The 22,945-nt window shown below is 31.5% G+C and overlaps 1 non-coding gene across 1 annotated transcript; it reads left to right on the forward strand.

Annotated features, from left to right (window-relative positions):
• The first annotated feature begins 10,110 nt into the window (after nt 1-10,110).
• On the forward strand, nt 10,111-10,217 carry LOC131173619 (small nucleolar RNA R71). The gene has a single exon (XR_009143932.1). It is a non-coding gene; the product is annotated as a small nucleolar RNA R71 (small nucleolar RNA).
• The last annotated feature ends 12,728 nt before the right edge of the window (nt 10,218-22,945 follow it).

Consider the following 22,945-nt stretch of genomic DNA (forward strand, 5'->3'; position numbering starts at 1 on the left):
ATATGACCTAAAAGCATTATACATTTATGAGGATTTAATCCAAAATCGTTTAGAGTAGAGGAAGCGAATTCATATAGCCGACTCTAAATTTTTGGGATAAACGCTTAGTTGAATTGAGTTTAGTTGAGTTAGAATCTAACGAATATTCCTTCGTGGATGAATATTCCGACAAATTCCAGGGAGGGGCATTACATGTGTGACTAGGGGTGAGCAATCGGTTCAAACTGAACCGAACCGAACCAAACTGAATTAAATTATAAAAATCGAACCGTAAATTTTAGAAATCGAACCGAACCATTTATTTCTATTCGGTTCGGTTTAAACCGATCGGTTTGATTTTTGATTGATTTTTTAATTTAGACTTGATTTTCAAGTTATTTGGTCTAATTTTAACTTTGGTTTGAACCTAATAACCATTAATCAATGAAATTAAACAATTAATATATATAAAATTAAATATAATTCATAAATTTTCCATAAAAATAAATTAATTCAAAAATCGATTCGGTTCGATTTAATTCGATTTGACTATCTAAATTACTATTCGGTTGGGTTCGGTTTAACTGATTTTTTTCTCTTCAAAACCGAACTGAACCGAAGTAACCGAAATTTTTATAAATTAAAACCGAACCGAACCAATTGAATTTTAAAACCAAACCGATTGAACCGAATTGACTCGGTTCGGTTCGGTTCGATTTTTCAGTTTGAACCGAATTCTGCTTAGCCCTACGTGTGACCTGTTCTACATGAAGCCCTCTCATTAGTATGCTGAGTGTTGCCTGCAGAATCACAACACTACCATGCATGCTACTCCTCCATTCACATTTAAGATTTTTCATTGTGATTAAGGAGGTAATTAAGTTATTTAAATTATATAAAATATTCTTTCATTTAATTATATTTTTTTTATTTTATTTAATTAAGAGATGATAATATAAGTCTTAGAAAATTATAAAAATAGTTATTGTTTTAGTAGAAATAAGGGTGAAATTGAAAAATATAATTAGCATTTCTTAAAGTTTTTAGCCCTGTTTGGTAATAGCTTTTCAGGTGGCGTTTAATATTTTAATTATAGTCAAAATACTCTCTCTTTTATTTATATTGTTCAGTCGTATAGTGTTTATACTGGTATTTAGATGTTTGGGTGATTCATGAAAAATTACCCTTACTAGCTTTTGGACGTTGAGGGAGAATTTTGATTAGAATCAACAAGATTATATATCACTATTTCTACATTTAATAGTTAATTTAATAACTATTTTTATCAAACATTTCTATATTAATAGCTATATAAACGGCTAATCATCAATAGCTAATATTTAACAGCTAATGGCTGACAGCTCCTAAAATTATGAATAATTATTAAAATAATTAATATTGTCGAATAGGGTCTTTAAAACAACAAATAATTTTAAACAAAATGATACGGTGTGTCCGCAAGTGCACGGGTCACAGTAGTATAGTTTTAAAAAAATGATATCGATCCCACAGGGAATTGTGCTTAAATTGGAAATAAAAGTATAAGCTAATTAGAATGACAAAAATTAAAAGATATTAAAAATAAAATCTAAAAATTAAAATTAAGACGAAAATTAAAGATGTAAAATGAAATTTGGAATTAAAATTGGTATTTGAGGAATTAAAACTAGATCAATCAATTAACTAAAATTAATTAAACTAGATTACCAAAAATTAATTTGGAATTTCTATTTATGAAATTAAGAAGAATTAAATCTAAAAAAAATAAAGTAATTCTAGATATTGGATTTAAATTGGAATTAAATTTAAATTGGATTTAAATTGAAATTGCTATTTATGAGGTTTGGAGAATTTATATCTAATTTCAATGAAAAATAAATTGATTCTAGAGATTGGATTTTCAATATTGTTTGCATGTGATTTTTCCCTAATTTAGCCAAACACATGAGAATTGCAATTTTGAGGGAAATCAATTCTTAAAATTTTGAAACCTTTTTCAAGCATCTCAAAATTGGTTTTCATTAAATCAAACCTTGTTTTCACGGTATTTCAAATCTAACAAAAACCCAATTAATGCTCTAATTGATTTTTGGAAAGTTCCCCTTAATCTTCTTAGCTTATTTCTAACACCAAGAAAATAAAGTTTATTGCAAGATTATCCATCCCCAATATTCACTTTTCAGTCCATCTATTAAGGATTAAAACTTAACTTAATGAGGGCCCATTCATCAAGCAAGGAAATAAGCACACAAGCAATAAATCAAAATATAACAATCTTCATTTAAATGGCTAAATCAGTTCAAAACCACAAAACAAATCAATATTTACAAACCCATCTCTAGAATCTCAATCAACTACTCACAAATCATTGTTTAAAAACAAACCCAAATGAAGAAATGAAGAAGTAATGGAAATGTAAGCTAAAAGGGGTAGAAAAACCCAGCAAATTTGCAGCAGGATCTCTGCAGAAAAGTGCGTAAACGTGATCCTTCTTGCTCTTTGGAAGAAGATGCAGAAGATGCTCCTCCCTTTCCCTCTTTCTATCTTTCTAAAAATGACTCCCTTGCTCTCTATATGGAAAGAAAGTAATAAAGGGCACTTTATATAGGCAAGGGGACTGTTCTAGAATGGGTAAAAGGGGGAAGGATCCAGAGAAAGTGAGGTAAAAGGTGGAGTAACGGAAATGCCACGTCAAAATTTTCCGATAAAAGCGACATAAGCCGAGTCAGTTGTGTCGCGGGTTGTGTCGCTCTCGGCGTGAATATCTGACGATCGACACAACCTGCGACATGAGCTAATTCGGTTGTGCTGCAGGTTGTGTCGCTCTCGGCCATTTTTTTTTTTTTTTTTTTTTTTTTCAACTTCAAAATTTTTGCAATTCGATTTTAATCTCCTCCAAATGGCTACTCTGATCAAAATACATCAAATTTCTCCAGATTTAACCTACAAAACAAATAAATTCCAAAAATTAAACTAAGAAATGTGAAAATTGTAAAATTGACTAAATATATACTAATATCTAAAATAATAGCTATGAATAAGGGTAAATTATGTGCAAAAATTATACCTAAATGATGATATAAAATGCATGCATCAAATTCCCCCATACTCAAACTCTTGCTTGTCCTCAAGCAAAATTTCATTAAAACTCATTTGGAAGGGAATAGAATCAGTCTTTGAAAACACAAAATTCACTAATCCAAACCACCAACTTACCTCTAGCCACCAACATTCCAAATTCCCACCAGCAAAAGCACAAAGAATGAAGCAAGCACTCTCAACTATTACAGAATAGCTAAGAATTAACCAATCAACCCAAGCAACAAATACCAACCAACTACAAGAGTCAATTGTGCCAAAACAAACCTAAATGAAATAGATAGCCAATGTGTCTCAAATAGATGGTGAGTAATGTATGGAAGATTATATTGCCAAACCCATATGCAAGCATAAAAGATCTAACTCTACTAATGTAACAATCATTTTTCAAAGAATCATTAGGTCTTTTTAAGGGTTGTAATGGGGTCTAATAGGGTAAAATTGTGGTTAACAAAGAAAGGGAATAAGGTAAACAAAATATGAGAATAATATTAATCATGAAACTCAAAGTGCATCCATTTTTTTTTTTTTTTTTTTTATAATACTAATTTTTTTTATCAAGAGGAAAGAAATTCACAATGAATCTTAAGTGCTAACACAATAAAGGGACTACTTTTATAATATATATTTTTTTATTTTGTATGTGTCCCTATTTCACGTCACACCCAAAATTACCTTTGGGATATTTTTGTGACTATTTATTTATTTATTTTTTTTATCAACTTTTCACAATTACTCTAGCACTTTTCAAGATGTTTCAATCCTCCAAGTTTTTTATTTTTTATTTTTATTTTTATATTATCATTTTTTTATGCACTTAATTGCTAAAATACTATTCTCATAGATAGGTGGTAGTGTTTAGGTTTAATGGCTAGGTAAATGATTTGGGTTCCAAAGAAATTAGGGAATTAAGGTTCAAGGGGGTTTGCAAGGGTTAAAATGAGATTAAGGTAGGTTAAGGCTAAATGCGAGGTTTAAAATATGAATAAATGCCTAAATCATATTCTTATCAAATGCAAGTTAAAAATTTCGCTTTGAAAGATCTAAGATGCTTGTTCTAGGAATGGTGAGACGACAAGGACCATTTTCTTCCTTAAAGGCTTATCCAGACACTCAAAACTCAAAATAACTAATCAGAATCTGCATACCTAGATGAATGTATTAATTTTCAGCTATTAAGTAAGAGAAAGAATAATGCTTAAGACTTTGTACCCAGCTGGAACTTTCATTCCACTAACCATCTAAAGGCAAGTTGGTTTGCTTGAATAAGTGGCTTATGGAATTCAAAGACTGGTTTAAAAATTCAAAAATTTTAAATGAGTGAATGATATGCATGAGTGTAAATGTATAGTCAACCTATATGCAACTAAGTATGCATAACTAAGTATATGAAGCTATATGCAGTGTATATACGTGAATATGTACAAGTATGAAGTAATGAGTGTGTCGCTATATGCAAATGAAAAAGAAAAATAATTTTTGCAAGGAAAAATAATTTTTGCAAAAAATTTACCCTCTCCCCCATACTCAGAATGAACATTGTCCTCAATGTTAAAAATGTGCAAGGAATGGGATAATTTGGCTATATGTGCATAGAGAAATTATTACCCTGTTGCATAAGCGATAGCACAACTTGTGTTGAAAGTGACACAAGCTGAGATAAGAAGTGTTACCTCATTGAAGTGCAGCCAATTTAATTAGGTAAAATTTGGACAGCTGCTGCACTCATTGCAAAAGAAACAGTGCAATGGAAGCCATTAAATCAATTAAACTCAAAAAGTTGAAATAGAGAGTTAAGCTCAAAAATATAGCCATCTAGTGTAAATTCGAAATAGCAAATCAAAGCAAGTGAGCAATTGTACTAAAGATATAAAAGAAAAATGTACGTTATGAGGAACTAAAAAAAAAACTGAATAAGTAAACAGTTCAAGAAAAACAACACAAACAAAATATTAACTAAATAAGTTCAAAATACTAATTAATTAAGCAACGAAATTAAAGACATGAAATGTTTTTTTTTTTATTTTTTTTTATGCTCATTTGCTTGCAATGAATTGCATCCCATCTGCACAAGGAAATTAGAACAATGTTAAACTCTGAATAAGGAGTATAGAAAAAAAAAAAAACTTAAAACAAATGAAAGAAAAATTGGGAGTTATGCACAAAAATGCTAAGTTTAGGTCTTTAGCTTGACCATACTCACTCAAGATGTTATGGAGAATGAGAGAGATAGCAAGTTGCTATCTTCTCGATTGGCTCACCAACTGAATAGTGCCTCAATCTTTGTCCATTTACCTTGAAATTACCAGATTTTTCACCAAAAATTTCCACAGCACCATGAGGTAAAACTTTCACAATTTTGAATGGACCTGACCACCTTGATTTTAATTTTCCTGGAAAAAATTTTAACTTTGAATTGAATAAGAGAACCAAATCTCCTTCTTTAAAGTCCTTTTTCTTGATATGCTTATCATGCCATTTTTTTGTTCTTTCTTTATAGATCCTAGCATTTTCATAAGCATCAAGTCTCAATTCTTCTAATTCATCAAGTTGCAAAAGTCTTCTGTGTCCAGCAGCTTGTAAATCAAAATTGATTGTTCTAGTGGCCCAATAAGCTTTATGTTCTAACTCTACGGGCAAGTGGCATGATTTCCCAAAAACTAACCTATAAGGTGTAGTTCCTATGGGGGTTTTAAATGCTGTTCTATATGCCCAAAGAGTGTCATCTAATTTAAGGGACCAATCTTTTCTGGACTTATTGTGATTTTCTCCAAGATTTGCTTGATTTCTCTATTTGTGATTTCTACTTGGCCATTTGTTTGAGGGTGATATGGTGTGGCAATCCTATGCTTTACCCCATATTTTCTCATCAATTTTTCAAATTGGTGGTTGCAAAAATGGCTACCACCATCACTGATTATGGCACGTGGGGCACCAAATCTGGTTAAAACAAATTTTTTCAGAAATTTTATCACAACTTTTGCATCATTGGTAGGTGTAGCAATAGCTTCTACCCATTTAGATACATAGTCCACCCCTACCAAGATATATTTATTTCCATAAGAAGATGGAAATGGCCCCATGAAATCAATTCCCCACACATCAAATAATTCAACTTCTAATATGGACTGTTGGGGCATCTCATCTCTCTTGGAAATGTTACCTACCCTTTGGCACCTATCACACTTGCTTACAAAGTCTCTCACATGTTTAAACATATTAGGCCAATAGAAACCTGATGTCAAGACTTTTTCAACAGTTTTTGAGACACTAAAATGACCACCATATTCAGAGGAATGACAATGGTAAATAACATCATGAATTTCTTCCTCTGGTATACATCTTCTAATTATTCCATCATTACATCTTCTAAACAAAAGAGGTTCTTCCCAAGAATAAAATTTAACATCATGCAAGAATCTTTTCTTTTGCTGCCAAGATAAATCAGGTGGCAAGACACCACAAGACAAGAAATTCACAATATCAGCAAACCATGGAAGTGCAGAATTCAACACATACAATTGCTCATTCATGAAAAACTCATCAATTGGCACAATTTCATCATCTTTATTTTCAGTTTTCATCCTAGAAAGGTGATCAGCCACCACATTCTCAACACCCTTTTTATCTCTTATTTCCAAATCAAATTCTTGAAGTAACAATATCCATCTAATCAACCTAGATTTAGCTTCTTTCTTGCTCATTAAATACTTTATTGCTGCATGATCAGTGAAAACAATTACCTTTGAGTTGACCAAATAAGAACGAAATTTATTGAGTGCAAATACTACCGCAAGGAACTCCTTTTCAGTTATGGCGTAATTGACTTGGGCTTCATCAAGGGTTCGGCTTGCATAGTAAATGGCATAAGGTTTTCTATCTTTTCATCGGCCAAGGCGGCTCAACAACAAACTCGCTTGCATCACACATGATTTGAATGGCAAAGTCCAATCAGGGGTTGCATGATAGGAGTCATTGTTAATGCCGTCTTTAACCTGCAAAAGCAACCATACAATCTTGATTAAAATCAAATTTAACATCATGATTCAAAAGATTTGTTAAGGGTTTAGCAAGTATAGAAAAATCCTGAATAAATCGCCAGTAAAACACGGCATGTCCAAGGAAACTCCGAACTCCTTTGTGATGGTTGGAGGTGGCATTTTTCAATAATTTCTATTTTAGCTCTATCCACTTCAATTCCCCTTTTTGAGATTAAATGCCCTAAAACGATCCCCTCTTGGACCATAAAGTGGCATTTCTCCCAATTCAACACTAGATCATTATCAGCACACCTCTGCAAGATTTTAGACAAATTAGTCAAGCATGAATCAAAATTAGTACCATAAACTGAAAAGTCATCCATGAAGACCTCCATAATTTCTTCAATAAAATCAGAAAAAATGGCCATCATGCACCTTTGAAATGTGCCAGGCGCATTACACAATCCGAATGGCATCCTTCGATAGGCAAAGGTGCCATAGGGACAGGTAAAGGTAGTTTTTTCTTGGTCATCAGGATGTATTGGAATTTGAAAGAAACCAGAATATCCATCTAAGTAACAAAAGAATGAATGCTTGGCTAATCTCTCTAACATTTGATCCATAAAAGGAAGGGGAAAATGGTCTTTTCTTGTGGCATTGTTCAACTTCCTATAGTCTATGCACATTCTCCAACCTGTAACAGTTCTAGTGGGTATCAATTCATTATTCTCATTTTTAACAACTGTCACCCCACCTTTTTTTGGTACAACATGCACAGGACTAACCCACTCACTGTCAGAAATGGGGTAAATAATTCCAGCAGCTAGTAATTTTAGGATTTCCTTTTTCACAACATCCTTCATTGTAGGATTCAATCTTCTTTGGTGTTCAATGGAAGGTTTACTATTTGGCTCAAGGAAAATCCTATGCATACAAACTGTTGGACTAATTCCCTTTATATCATCAATTGCATAACCCAAAACTCTTCTATATTCTCTCAAAACTCTCAACAATTTTTCTTTCTCAATATCAGTCAAACATGCATTAATTATAACAGGATATGTTTCATTGGGTCCAAGAAAAGCATACCTGAGGTTGGAAGGAAGAGGTTTAAGATCTACCTTTGGGGCATCCTCTACCTTTAATGATGGTGGTTTGATCTCCAAATTTTGCACTCCTTCAAGTTGAAAAATTGTGGCTTCAGGATGTGGTGGAGAGCTCTCCAAGTGTTGTGCAAAAGCAGCTATGTTGTGATTATCATCATCAATGCTCCCACCATGGGCTAAGCAATTTTCAAGTGGGTCTTGTGGATAGCTTTGTCTGAAATGCTCTTGAACAATCTCATCAATAATGTCTACCCGCAAACAAGACTCAACTTCTTCATGTTTCCTTTTCATGGCTGGATTGATGTTGAATATCATTTGATCATCTCCCACTCTAAGTGTCAATTGCTCACCCTTCACATCAATTAATGCACCAGCTGTTGCCAAGAAGGGTCTTCCCAATAAGATAGGAACTTTTGTGTCTTCTTCCATATCTAAAATGACAAAATCCACCGGAATGTAGAATTTCCCAACCTTGATAGGCACATTTTCAAGAATGCCTTCCGGATACTTAATTGAACGGTCAGCTAATGAAAGATACATGTTTGTGGGCTTCAATTCTCCCATATTCAACTTCTCATATATTGAAAGAGGCATTAGGCTGACGCTAGCTCCAAGGTCACATAAAGCATTTGCCACACAATTATCACCAATATGACAAGGGATGGAAAACACACCCGGATCTTTGAGTTTGGGAGGTAACTTTTACGGATTATAGCACGCATTGCTCTCCCAAGTTGATGGTGTCATAATCTTCTAGCCTTCTCTTGTTGGAAAGAATCTCCTTCAAAAACTTGGCATAACTTGGCATTTGGGATAGTGCCTCAGTGAATGGCACATTGATATACAACTTCTTTAGCACTTCAAGGAATTTGCCAAATTGTTTGTCTAGTTTATGCTTGATGAATCTTTGAGGGTAGGGAAGGGTGGGTTTGTAAGGTTCAGGTGGGATGTATGATTTCTCTCCTTCATCTTGCTCACTTTTGCTTTCTTCTTCTTTTTCATTTTTCTTGCTCTCAACTGAATTTTCTTCTTTTGTGCTCTCTTTTTCTTCTCTCTTGTTTTCACTTTCTTGACCAACTTTTTTACCACTTCTCAAGGTTACAAACTTACATTGTTCATGAGGGTTTTGTGGTTGGCTAGGCAGTTTCCCATAGGAATTGCTTCCTGATGAGCTTGCTTGTTGCGCCAATTGAGTCTCCAACATGCGGTTGTGGACTTGTAATTGATCCATGGTTTGTCTCATGTGTTGCATTTCTTCCTCCAATTTGTTATTCATCTTGCTTTGTTCAGCAAAAAATTTCTCCATCATGTTCTCCAAAGATGGCTTCGGTTCATGGGATGGAAGGGATTGTTGTGCTCTTGCTTGATATCCAGGTGGTGGCTGCCTTGTGGGCTGAAATTGAGGCTGAAATTGAGGCCTATTTTGCTGCATAAACTGCTGGTTATGAGCATAATTTGAGCTTTGGCCTTGTTGAGCAAAAGTTGCTTGTGGTCTCCATGTTGAGTTGTTCATATTAGAATAAGAATTTCCCATAGGTTTTTGTTGATAACCTCCTGCATAAGCAGCTTGCTCTTGCAAATAATCATCACCATAAGAAGAATAATCAACTCCACAACTTTGAGTTCCATTTGTGAAGGCAACTTGTTGCATAGTTGTAGGAGTTGAGGTTGTTGCCTTTGTGCAAAAATCACTAAGAAGCTGAGTCAACTGATCAAATTTTGCATTCATGTAGTTAACTGAGTCAAGTTCATAGATCCCAGCTTTCTTTGGCTCAAGTGCTCTAGGATTTCCCCACAAATGGGTATTATGAGCAATCTTCTCTAATAGATCATAGCATTCTTCACTTGTCATTCTCATGAAATCTCCTCCTGCTTGTGAATCAATTGTGTTTCTTATGGCTGGAGTAACTCTGGTGTAGAAATTCTGAACAATCATCCATTTGGGTATTTCATGATGAGGACATTGCCTTTCAAGCTCCTTAAATCTCATCCAGGATTCATACAAAGTTTCATCATCTCTTGGTTTAAAAGCTACCATCAAATTCCTCAAATGAGTAGTTTTCCCAGGTGGGAAAAATTGAGATAGAAAAGCTTGAGATAGCTGCTCCCAAGTAGCTATAATAGCTTGTGGAAGTGAATCATACCACTCCAATCTTTGAATCGAAGAGAGAATGGAAATAAGGTGAGTAGAATAACTTCATCGAAACTCGGGTTGTCTTTGTGTACCACATATCATCAAAAATTTCTTCAAATGAGAATGAGGATTTTCAAGTGGGCTACCTCCAAATTGTGAATTCTGAACCATTTGAATAAGACCAGTTTTTAATTCAAATTGATTAGCTCCAATAATAGGTCTGTTATCTCTCACATCAGTACATCTAGGAAAAGCATAATCTAACATGGATCTTCTTTGAGGATCATTTTGATTAACAACAGCATTTTGCCCGTTTTGCTCGTTTCCTCCATTATCTCCTCCAATAGCTCTATTTTGATTCTCCATATTTTCTATTGTCTCCTCTTGCTCAAATATTTGTTGTTCTTCTTTTACGCTTCTTTTCTTCTTTTGTATGCCATTCTGTTGGCTCGACAGAATTTTTCAATTTCAGGATTGAACAACAATTCAGTGTCACTTGTGCTTTTCGATCGTCTCATAAACAAGAAAAGTACCTGAAAAACACAAGGAACAATAGTGAAAATAAAAGAAAATAAAAATTCTAATTAGCTTAAAACAATTAAAATCCAACTTAAAACAAACAATTCCCCGGCCACGGCGCCAAAAACTTGATACGGTGTGTCCGCAAGTGCACGGGTCACAGTAGTATAGTTTTAAAAATGATATCGATCCCACAGGGAATTGTGCTTAAATTGGAAATAAAAGTATAAGCTAATTAGAATGACAAAAATTAAAAGATATTAAAAATAAAATCTAAAAATTAAAATTAAGACAAAAATTAAAGATGTAAAATGAAATTTGGAATTAAAATTGGTATTTGAGGAATTAAAACTAGATCAATCAATTAACTAAAATTAATTAAACTAGATTACCAAAAATTAATTTGGAATTTCTATTTATGAAATTAAGAAGAATTAAATCTAAAAAAAATAAAGTAATTCTAGATATTGGATTTAAATTGGAATTAAATTTAAATTGGATTTAAATTGAAATTGCTATTTATGAGGTTTGGAGAATTTATATCTAATTTCAATGAAAAATAAATTGATTCTAGAGATTGGATTTTCAATATTGTTTGCATGTGATTTTTCCCTAATTTAGCCAAACACATGAGAATTGCAATTTTGAGGGAAATCAATTCTTAAATTTTTGAAACCTTTTTCAAGCATCTCAAAATTGGTTTTCATTAAATCAAACCCTGTTTTCACGGTATTTCAAATCTAACAAAAACCCAATTAATGCTCTAATTGATTTTTGGAAAGTTCCCCTTAATCTTCTTAGCTTATTTCTAACACCAAGAAAATAAAGTTTATTGCAAGATTATCCATCCCCAATATTCACTTTTCAGTCCATCTATTAAGGATTAAAACTTAACTTAATGAGGGCCCATTCATCAAGCAAGGAAATAAGCACACAAGCAATAAATCAAAATATAACAATCTTCATTTAAATGGCTAAATCAGTTCAAAACCACAAAACAAATCAATATTTACAAACCCATCTCTAGAATCTCAATCAACTACTCACAAATCATTGTTTAAAAACAAACCCAAATGAAGAAATGAAGAAGTAATGGAAATGTAAGCTAAAAGGGGTAGAAAAACCCAGCAAATTTGCAGCAGGATCTCTGCAGAAAAGTGCAGAAACGTGATCCTTGCTGCTGCTGGAAGAAGATGCAGAAGATGCTCCTCCCTTTCCCTCTTTCTATCTTTCTAAAAATGACTCCCTTGCTCTCTATATGGAAAGAAAGTAATAAAGGGCACTTTATATAGGCAAGGGGACTGTTCTAGAATGGGTAAAAGGGGGAAGGATCCAGAGAAAGTGAGGTAAAAAGGCTGGAGTAACGGAAATGCCACGTCAAAAATTTTCCAGTAAAAACGACATAAGCCGAGTCAGTTGTGTCGCGGGTTGTGTCGCTCTCGGCGTGAATATCTGACGATCGACACAACCTGCGACATGAGCTAATTCGGTTGTGCTGCAGGTTGTGTCGCTCTCGGCCTTTTTTTTTTTTTTAAACTTCAAAATTTTTGCAATTCGATTTTAATCTCCTCCAAATGGCTACTCTGATCAAAATACATCAAATTTCTCCAGATTTAACCTACAAAACAAATAAATTCCAAAAATTAAACTAAGAAATGTGAAAATTGTAAAATTGACTAAATATATACTAATATCTAAAATAATAGCTATGAATAAGGGTAAATTATGTGCAAAAATTATACCTAAATGATGATATAAAATGCATGCATCACAAAACAACTTCTTAAAAATGATAAATAAAAATAATTGAAAAAAACACAAATAAAAATGAATGAAAGGAATATAATTTATGGCTTCAATTTACCTTACCTTTCCATACTTTATCTTATCATAACTTACTTTACTAAACCTTCCTTCATCGCAAGGGATCATTTAGATCATTATCTATCCTTCATGTCTTAGTTTAGCTATTTGATATTTTTTATTCTCTTTCTTTTCTTAGTGTTAGCTTCCAAGACTTGGGCTCTTGATGTACTAGAACTAGGAATCCATGGAGATTGAGTTAAGGAATTGGAAATCTAGCCAACTAGAATCAGTTCAGTTGGCAAAATTCAATTAGTGTTCCCATTAAGTTGTGAGTTGGAATCTTATCAACCTCTCTCTTGATAAGTAATATGTAAACTCTACTGTAATATCTTAATGAAGTTAGTGATATATGGTGATCTTAAACTGAAAACTTTCTTAAATTTTTATGTAAAAAAAAAATGGAATATAGTTGTCCAGTTTGCACAAAATGAATTCTGATCATTAATGTGCTGCGTGCTGGGTTCAGAATCACAACACTTCCATGTATGCAAAAATTTATGGCTTCAAAAAATTAAAACAACCTGCACCTTATTGGAGTGGAATCATCTCTCTCATATTGACCTTCTAATTAGTGATAATTAAATTTTTAAACTTTCTTGAAAATTTTGTCAGATACATATATATGTATGAAAAATTCATATATAATAATAATATTATTATTATATAATATGAAGTTGGTGGTGGCCGGCTTAGATATAGGGATAACTTTCGAACTAAAAAGATGATAGTAATATAGAAATTAATTTTATTCAATTGTCAGCTTATGATTTGAGTATTAATGGTAGGGTTGATTCGATAATCTTCAATTTTCAACTTTCTCGTTGCAGCTGTTGTCTGGATAACAAATTCCAAAACCAAAACTAGTTTATATGCCAATCATCTACGTGTGCATGTGGGAGATGGGCCATTATATTAGCAACTTATAGATTTTTTTTTTAATAACTTAAGTTCCATCCATTATAAATAAAGTTATATTATGTATTAAATTTATAATAGATTCAATTTAAAATAAAAAATTTTATATTAATTTATTTCTCATTCTATTACATTAGTAATTAAAAATTTTTTTAATGTTTTAAATATGTTGATTTTTCACACACACATATAAATATAGACACACAAATATATATATTTTTATTTATTTATTTATTTATTTTCTTGAATTATATTTTTAGTTTTTTTATAAACTTACTTTTCTGTTGGAGTGTTATTTATTATTTTTTAAAGTAGTAATAATAGTAATAATAGTAAGGCTTATTGAATAAAAAAAAATCAAAATTTTTAGATTTTTTTACCATTGTAGCCTTTTTTTTTATATTATAATTGAAACTTAATTAGTTATCATAATAATTATAAATAAAGGAATTAAATTGAATTTGAGAGAGAAACGATAATTTATAATATAGTTTATGAAATTTTATTTAATTAATAAAATATTTCATTAGTTTAAATTTTTATATTTAAATATTTTTATTTATTATATAAAATATATTTTATATTTATTTTTAATTAAAATTTTATACTAAAAGTATTAATTTTTTTGATTAAAATATATTTTAATATAATAAATAATTTGAAAATTACATAATAATTATAAAATAATTATACTTTGAATTTTTTTTTTCAATTGTCAATTATGCAACGCATTATAATTAGAATTATAGAGCGAGCATATATAGGGCATACAATCAATATCAAAACTGTTCATAATTTTATAAATAAAAATAACTATTAATTTTTCTAAAATCATATTAATTATTCATTAATTTAGAAAGATTAATATGTAAAACAATAATTAATGATTGAAAAAAAATACGTAAGAAAAAAGTTTTATAGTTTAAATCAATGAACTTTATTATTATGTAAAAAATTATTATTTTATTATAATATAATTAATTTATATAATTAATAACTGAAAAAAATATTTACAGTTTGATTATTTTATAATTACTTTATTATTATATAATTTTTGATTTGTTTATTATATTAAAGCATATTTTAATCAATGAAAAATAACTTTTTTAGTCAAATAAATTGCAAAGTAATTTATAGATTATTAAATTGCAAAGTCGCATTATTTGGAAGCAAAATTCCTATAGTACTATTGATATTAATCAAGACACTATCTAATTCCATTGAAAAGAAGCATCAAATTTACTTCAATATCGAATCTCTCCCACCGCCCCACACTTGGCATAAGAGAGAATTTTAAGACATGTACTTTGTGACGAAGTACACTTTTTGGTTTTAAGAAATTGAGAGAGTAAGCATTTAAATTTAGATCTATTAAATGAGTGATATGTCTTTAATAGCAGAATTAAATTAGTCTAAGCCATTAAACTATACTTGATAATCGCTGAGTGTTCACTAAATTGATTCAAATTAATTTCAAGTCGAAATTGATAATTTTAGTTTAAGATTTAGAGGGATTGAAATTAAAATTGAAACTATATGATCCATTCAAATTTAGCTTAGTTTCATTTCCATTTTGATCAAATTCAATGATAGAAATTTTTTATTCTTTTTTTTAAATAAAAAATAAATTTTAGACCATAAAGACCGACACTAATCCGACTAAAAATTAATTTTTATAAAAGTGATTTTAATTGATTTCATTTTTAAATTAGATTGATTCAGTTTCAATTTTTAACCAGATTAGTCAGGTCTAAAGATAGTTTTAATCCGATTAAACCAATTAACTAGATTTGGATTACATATAAAATTAATTATTTATATGACTCAAATGGATGTTAATTTTTTTAAGTTTAATTTAAATTTTAATTTCAAAACTAAATGAATAAAAAAAAATTAAAAAAAACTAATATTTAATTAAAAAACAATTTATAAATTATAAATTCAACTTAAAATCTTTACCATATAACGATAAATAATTCAAATCATCATTTCACGATATCAAATAACTTTACTCCGTCTAAAAACGAGATCCCAAAAGGTTGAATTAAAACCTATCTGACCCATTTATTATATCTCAGCCGACCAGTTTGCTATATCTATATATAAAAATGACTATGAATACGTACAAGTTTTGGAATAAGTTGAATATTTAAATGAACATAGCCGAAGAAATGATTTTATATGATTAACTGTCACACCCCGGCTTAGGGGGCCCCAGCTCAAGCCCCTCTATGGGTGGCCTTCTTGCCAGCGTACCCTTCTAGAGGCCGGACCTGCGACTCACAAGGTACTGTCCACTTTGTGGAATTAAATCCCTTCGCTTCTGCAGAGCTAGGATTCGAACCCTTATCACTCACGGGTTTGCTTCGCCTCTCACCAATGTACTGGCTCTGATACCACTAAATGTGACGCCCCTTACCCGTCTATTGTATAGCCGAGCAAGAAGTGCCACATTCGGTGCCGGAGCACCCTATCTTGTCTTGTCATGTCTATTGTAAATTTTAATGTCCTTTAAATCAGGTAATTTACGTGTAGAAATTTTTTTTTTTTTATATCTTATTTTTGTGGAGACCCGAACAGATCCTCCTCTGTTTTATTAGCATCTGGCGGGTTCCACTATCACCTGTTAACATATTCATAGTCATCTCACATATTTCCATATCATATTCTCTTTTATCGTATCATTCGCAACTATTTATGAGATCTCAAAATGAAGTGTCATCTATTGCATTCATATTGAAATTCATAGATAATAAATTATAAGTTTTCATTTCAAGTCCAAAATAAAATACATCATAAACTAGTAATTACATAATGACTAGACATAATGAACCAAAATACTAGGCTACACATGGGCCCTACCAAAATACAAAAGACTGATGAGGTGACTCTGATCGGTGGCAGATCTGGTCGAAACTCTGTCCGAATACTCTTGTGGCGGTCTTGATCTTGATACCTACGCGATGGAAAACCAACGCGCTAAGCATAACGCTTAGTGGTGCATAATTTATAATAATAATAATTAAACAATTGAAATAATATTTACAAATCATAAATTCTGGGTCTTTTACATTTTTTTACACTTTGGAATCAATTAAAATTATTGGGGTCTTTCCTGTTTACTTATTGTATATTCAGTATTAATTAATTATTATCAATGCCCAAGAATCCTATAACAAATTATAAAAGCTGGATACACGGGAGTATACGGGTTAGACAGCCATATGTCTACCCTGTATACATCCTGGGCCACGAGGCGGTACCGGCCACGGACCATCGCAGCTTGTAAAGCCAGAAATAAAGTAGGCACAATGGCCAGTAAGTAGGCATATAGCCTGTAGAACAATCATATCAGACATATATTGTCAGTTCATGATTTTCTCGGTAGGCAGTACTGCTATCTGTAGTCCCTAATTGGTATACCAATTTATCCAACTAAATAAATAAGTCTAGGTATACTATGGGCAATTAAATATTTTTAATTAATTTAGCACTATTCACTATTACTATTTTTTTGTACTGTTCATTGGTACTATTAATTTCATATTAATAGGACATTAGTCCCAATTTACATATTCATATCATTTTTAATATTTAATTATCCTTATGAGTATTTTAATTTTCATATATAGCATTTTTCCCATGAACCTTTCTTTAGGTTCATGTTGATGTGTCATATTTATCTAGGAATTTGACTAGGTTAGGATGTCTATTTAGTCACAATTCCTCCATAATAATTGCTCCTCTATGTTTAAACTTGAATTTCAGTTTTTGAATCACTGAATTTGGGGTTATAGAACTCAAGTTATGGTCAAAATACCATAACTGGTCCATTTGCCTCTAAGCTGTCCAGAATTTACAATTTCTGGTCAATAAACTTTAACCAGTCATTTGATCATTTTATTGTCATTTTTAGACTTAGGTTCCTTCACAAGATATGTTCCTCTATGTCTTAGAGACTCCCAGGTACAATTTCATAATTTTTCAAGCTTGGTATGGTGAGTTATAGTCAGTGTATTAACCTGGACTCTCAGTCCTATAAGGGCAATAACCAACTTCAGGACAGTATGTTTGACCCTCTTTTTAGGGTCTTTACACTTAGAATTTGGCAAAGGTGTCTAAATCAATATTGTAGCCCTAAGTATCATGTTTCCAGATCATATTTGCACATCTCAAATGGAATTTCCTAGTGGGAGTTATGGCCAAATGAACACACGGGTATCAAATGGCATTCTGGGTTCAACTTAACATTTTCCAGATTTCACTTCCTAACTTTGGCTAATATTTTCCCTATGATGCAATGGTTTCTAGAGCTTGGTCAAAACATAAAATTTGTTGTTCTGTGTCTTATAAAACTTTTGGCACTAGTTTCACTCAATTTGCAGCTTTGGAGACCAAGTTATGGCATTTTTGCCAAAACTGGTCAAGCATACCAAAGGAACAGTATTTTTGGACAATTTCTGGGTTGGCAGTTTTAGTGACTCAACTTGTGCTAACAATTTGAATTGGTTAAAGGCAAAACTGGGTTAGGTGGTCTTCATGAAAAGTGTATCCCTATGTCTAAACTTTCCATGGGTAAAATTTTAGGTCGTTTGGACCAGTATAGAGAGAGTTATGACCAAATGAACATGTACTGTTCATTTGGTCATTTTCTGGGTTGGCAGTTTCAGTGACCCAACTTGTGCTAACAATTTGAATTTGTTAAAGGCAAAACTGGGTTAAGTGGTCTTCATGAAAAGTGTAGCCCTATGTCTAAACTTTCCATGGGTAAAATTTTAGGTCATTTGGACCAGTATAGAGAGAGTTATGACCAAATGAACACGTACTGTTCATTTGGTCATTTTCTGGGTTGGCAGTTTCAGTGACCCAAATTGTGCTAACAATTTGAATTTGTTAAAGGCAAAACTGGGTTAAGTAGTCTTCATGAAAAGTGTAGCCCTATGTCTAAACTTTCCATGGTTAAAATTTTAGGTTATTTGGACCAGTATAGAGAGAGTTATGACCAAATGAACACGTATTGTTCATTTGGTCATTTTCTGGGTTAGCAGTTTCAGTGACCCAACTTGTGCTAACAATTTGAATTTGTTAAAGGCAAAACTGGGTTAAGTGGTCCTCATGAAAAGTGTAGCCCTATGTCTAAACTTTCCATGGTTAAAATTTTAGGTTATTTGGACCAGTATAGAGAGAGTTATGACCAAATGAACACGTACTGTTCATTTGGTCATTTTCTGGGTTGGGTTGCAGGGAAATCCGAATTTGGACAGTATTTAGGTCAAGTTTTGGACAGAATTTGGGCATGGTTTCTTCATGGAAAATGGGCTATTTTGGGTCTAGTTTCACCTCCAATTGGCCTCATACCAATTAGGGTCACACAATTTTATTTATGGCCTAAAATGTACACTGCCCTCAACAAACACAACCTGCAGAAAATTGACACTTCCAAAACTCAACCTCCTCCAACTTCCTTACTTCAATTTGGATGCAATACACTTCTATAAGCAACAATCTCATCCCAATAGATCAATTTCAACATTTTACACAAAGTCCTCAACATTTACACAAACCCTAGTTTTCAAAGTTTCAAATTTACACAAACACTACACAATCAAACACCCAAACATTTCAACTAATTACACATTCTCATAGAACCATTTTTCATCACTTAAAAGCAATAAATTTCAAGTTCCATGGCTGCCAAAAATTCAAGGGTTCTTTCCTCTAGATTTTCTTTTTGTTTTAATGGTATTTATGCTTAGCTAAACATGCTTTTCATGTTTAATAAAGAGAAGAAGAGGGATTAGTGCACTAACCTTTTTGGGTGTCTTACCAAACTTCAATTTCTCTTCTTCAAATGGGTATCTAAAACTTCCTTAGGGTGTAGGGAGTATTTTTTATAAAGGGAGCTATGAGTTTTGGTGTGTGGAAGCTTGGAAAATCAAGCTTGAAAGCTTGACAAAAATGGTGGAGAGGGAGCACAAGGGTGGACGGCAAGAGAGAGGGAGAGTGGGGAAGAAGATGGAGAGAAAAGTAGGTGGGTTTTGTCTCTTGTGCTTTATATATTTATTTTTTTATTGTACTTAATTTTGTTTTAAATTTTCATAAGCTTATTTTTTTCTTTTCTTTAAATGCCATAAGTCTTTTTGTTTTCCTTTCTTTTCTTTTCTTTCCTTTTCTTTTCTTGCTCTTTCCATTTTCCAAATTCAAATTCATATAATTAATTTATGTTAATTATTCTATTTCCAAATTTTAATTTGACATTTAAGTCAAAATTTACCTCTAGGGGTAAAATGACCAAAATGCCTTTCATGGTGCTCATCGGATTATTTTTATTTTTTTATACCAATTAATAAATTCTCTAAATTTTATTTTATTTCTCAACATTTTTCCTATATTTTTTTTAATATTTATTTCATTAATTTATGCCTCCTCACTATAGTTTAAGTGTAGTTCCAGACATCCTGACTGTCCGAATAGACATTAGTCGTCGGAACAGTAAAATATATGGACTATCTACGGTGAGGGCGTTACATTAACTTTTGATGGGATTTTTCCAAGAATCATTCGATGATATATAAATGAATTGATGCTGTTTTAGATACATATATTTGAATTCATAAATTTTGATTTATATTAAATTAATACATATATAGGTTTTTCTTAGATTTATGTTCACTAGGAATAAATCTAATATTTTTTCTTCAATATTTTTTCTCTATTATTGGATTTTGTTTTCTCTCTTAGGAGAGTTTTACTTATCATTTTACGGTATTTAAATGAGTTCTTTAACAATTTGAGATAAAGCGTGGATTGTTAATTTTTTTTATTGAATATTTTAATTGAATCTTTATGGTAATGGTTTTATCAATAGAGTTTGTTTGTGTTGTCCGATGTTGGGTGGTTTAATCTCTTTTACAATTATAAATGTAATAAATTCTTAAAAAGTCAGTATTACAAAAAATTTCTATAGTCATCGAAAATGAAGAAGAACCCGTTACTATAAAAAATTATTTTACTTTACCCACATATTTTTCAACAAAAGATTTTTCTTAAAATTTACTCTATAGCGAGCAATCTATCATAGTCTTAAAACTTTTATCGATACATTAAAAACTAATATATAAAGCCAAACATAAAAAATGTTTTAAAAAAATATAATTAAGTGAAACTTGAAACTCAATTGAAGTTGCGTTCAATCTGATCTTCACACAGTAGCCCAAATATCAACACCAAACAATCTGATCTTCCTCTGGACTGTAATTTTCATCAAAGTTACTGCACCATGGTGTTTGATGACTTCCTCATGAATAATGACCTGATCACCAGCTCTCAAATTCTTGAAACGAGCAAACTCAATCCAAACCACAGAAACAAAACGTCCCACATTTTTATCTTCTTCGATAGAGCAAGGGAAGATCCATTCCCGGCCACTTTCGTCGTGGACGTGCATGTTCACATGCTGCCCTTCATCGAAAGGCAATTTGCCAAAAGAAGAAGCAGGAATACACAAACAACTCTCTGCGTCGGTTTTGGTTAGCATCTTTGAGAAAAGTGGTAGTGCAGCCATTATACTAATTCAGCTTGGAGAAATAATAATCTTTATATGTTGGCCACTTAATTCTCTGACATGATATATCCCTATATATATAGTTTGTTGCACTAGTCATGGATTCAAGAAGGTTCAACCAGGTTGTCATGAAAAGAGAAGACATCCAAGTTTCAATTTCCAAGAAACTCCACGAAATTTATATACAAGTGTGCTTTGCCTGGGAAGCTGTTTTCCGAGGAGAAAATTTCGACGGGTTTTCTTCTGAATGGCCAACGAAGACAAAATTATATGCTTATACACGTTTTCATACGCATGCTGATGCAGGCCGTTCCAGGAAGTCTTTGGTCTTCTGTACAGTCACAATCATGAGGGAAATTAACTGTGAGTGGTGTGACCATGATTTTGGGCTGTAAATTTGGAAACCCAACAATGTCAAAGTGATTTTAACTGAATTCATTTTTGAGTTAGACCACCCGACTTGTCAGTTCAGGATATTAGCGCTGGTGACTTGAGCTAAAACTATTTTATTTTTTAATTAATATATTTAAAAAAATGATTTTATCAATTGCAACTCTAATAATTAATAATATTAAACAAACTCTTAAAATTATAAATCAAATCAAAATCGGTCTAGAAAACAAGAGGTAATCTCACTTGATTGAAAAAAAAATGTTCCCATTATCCACAAAGAAAAATAATTTCAAGTCGATGCTAATTCATTTAAATTATTCTAATTAAATTAAAATTTAATTTAAACATTGAATGAAGAAAATTATTTTTAAAATTAATATTTTAATCTAAAAACAATTTATAAATTATAAATTCAACTTAAAATCTTTCCTAACGATAAATAATTCAAACCATCATTATATTCCACAATCCCAAATAACTTGAATCTGTCAAAAAACGAGATCTCAAAAAACGTCATATCTAAAATAATTAAAATTGAAAAACGAATATGAAATTAAGTTATAAGTTTTTCTTAACGAATATGAAATTAAGTTATAAATGTGTCTTAATTAGTTTAATTAGCATTTTCTTGGCATTTCAAATTTAAAAAAAATAATTCTTTTAAATATTCTTTTAAATTTTAAAAATCGATCAAATAAGCTATTTAACTTTTAAAATAGAGCAAAAGAAACCGAACTATAACTTATCTCTAATTCAAATTCAGCCAAGGCCATGAATATCTTTTAGTGCATGAGGTCTTTATTAGTTATGCTAGGCATTCGATCTGCAACCTGCTAGTGGATATTTACTGCAACTCAGAGCAGATTGATAACTTGTTATTTATTGAACCATTGATGAACCCATTGAGAAGTTTTTTAAATCATTTAACAAATAATAACTTATCAATCTATTCTAACATGTAGCAGATATCTACTAGAATGTTACAAATTAGGTGTATAAAATTGTTGATGAGGACCCTGTACATCAGAAGTTCTTTGTGTATGGCCTTAATTGGATTTATATTATATGCAAATTATAGTTCAGTCTCTTTTGATATATTTTTAAATGTTAAAGGGCTTATTTGACCTATTTTTAAAATATTAAGGGAGTATTTGTTGTTAAGGGCTTATTGATATATTTTTTAAAATTTGAAGAACTTATTTAATATTTCTTAAAATTGAAAAGCTTGTTCCACTCTTGAAAAAGTTTAAGTGTTTGTGTAACTATTAATCCATACTTTAAGAGCTCAAATAAACCTTTTCCAAAATAAAATTTACTTATTATAAGGAAAAGTAACTATGTAGTATTGTATCTTGCCATAATTAACACTTGAGTCCTTAGATTTTAAGAA

Source organism: Hevea brasiliensis, chromosome 14 (genome assembly GCF_030052815.1).
Source record: "Hevea brasiliensis isolate MT/VB/25A 57/8 chromosome 14, ASM3005281v1, whole genome shotgun sequence".
Lineage (NCBI taxonomy): Eukaryota > Viridiplantae > Streptophyta > Magnoliopsida > Malpighiales > Euphorbiaceae > Hevea > Hevea brasiliensis.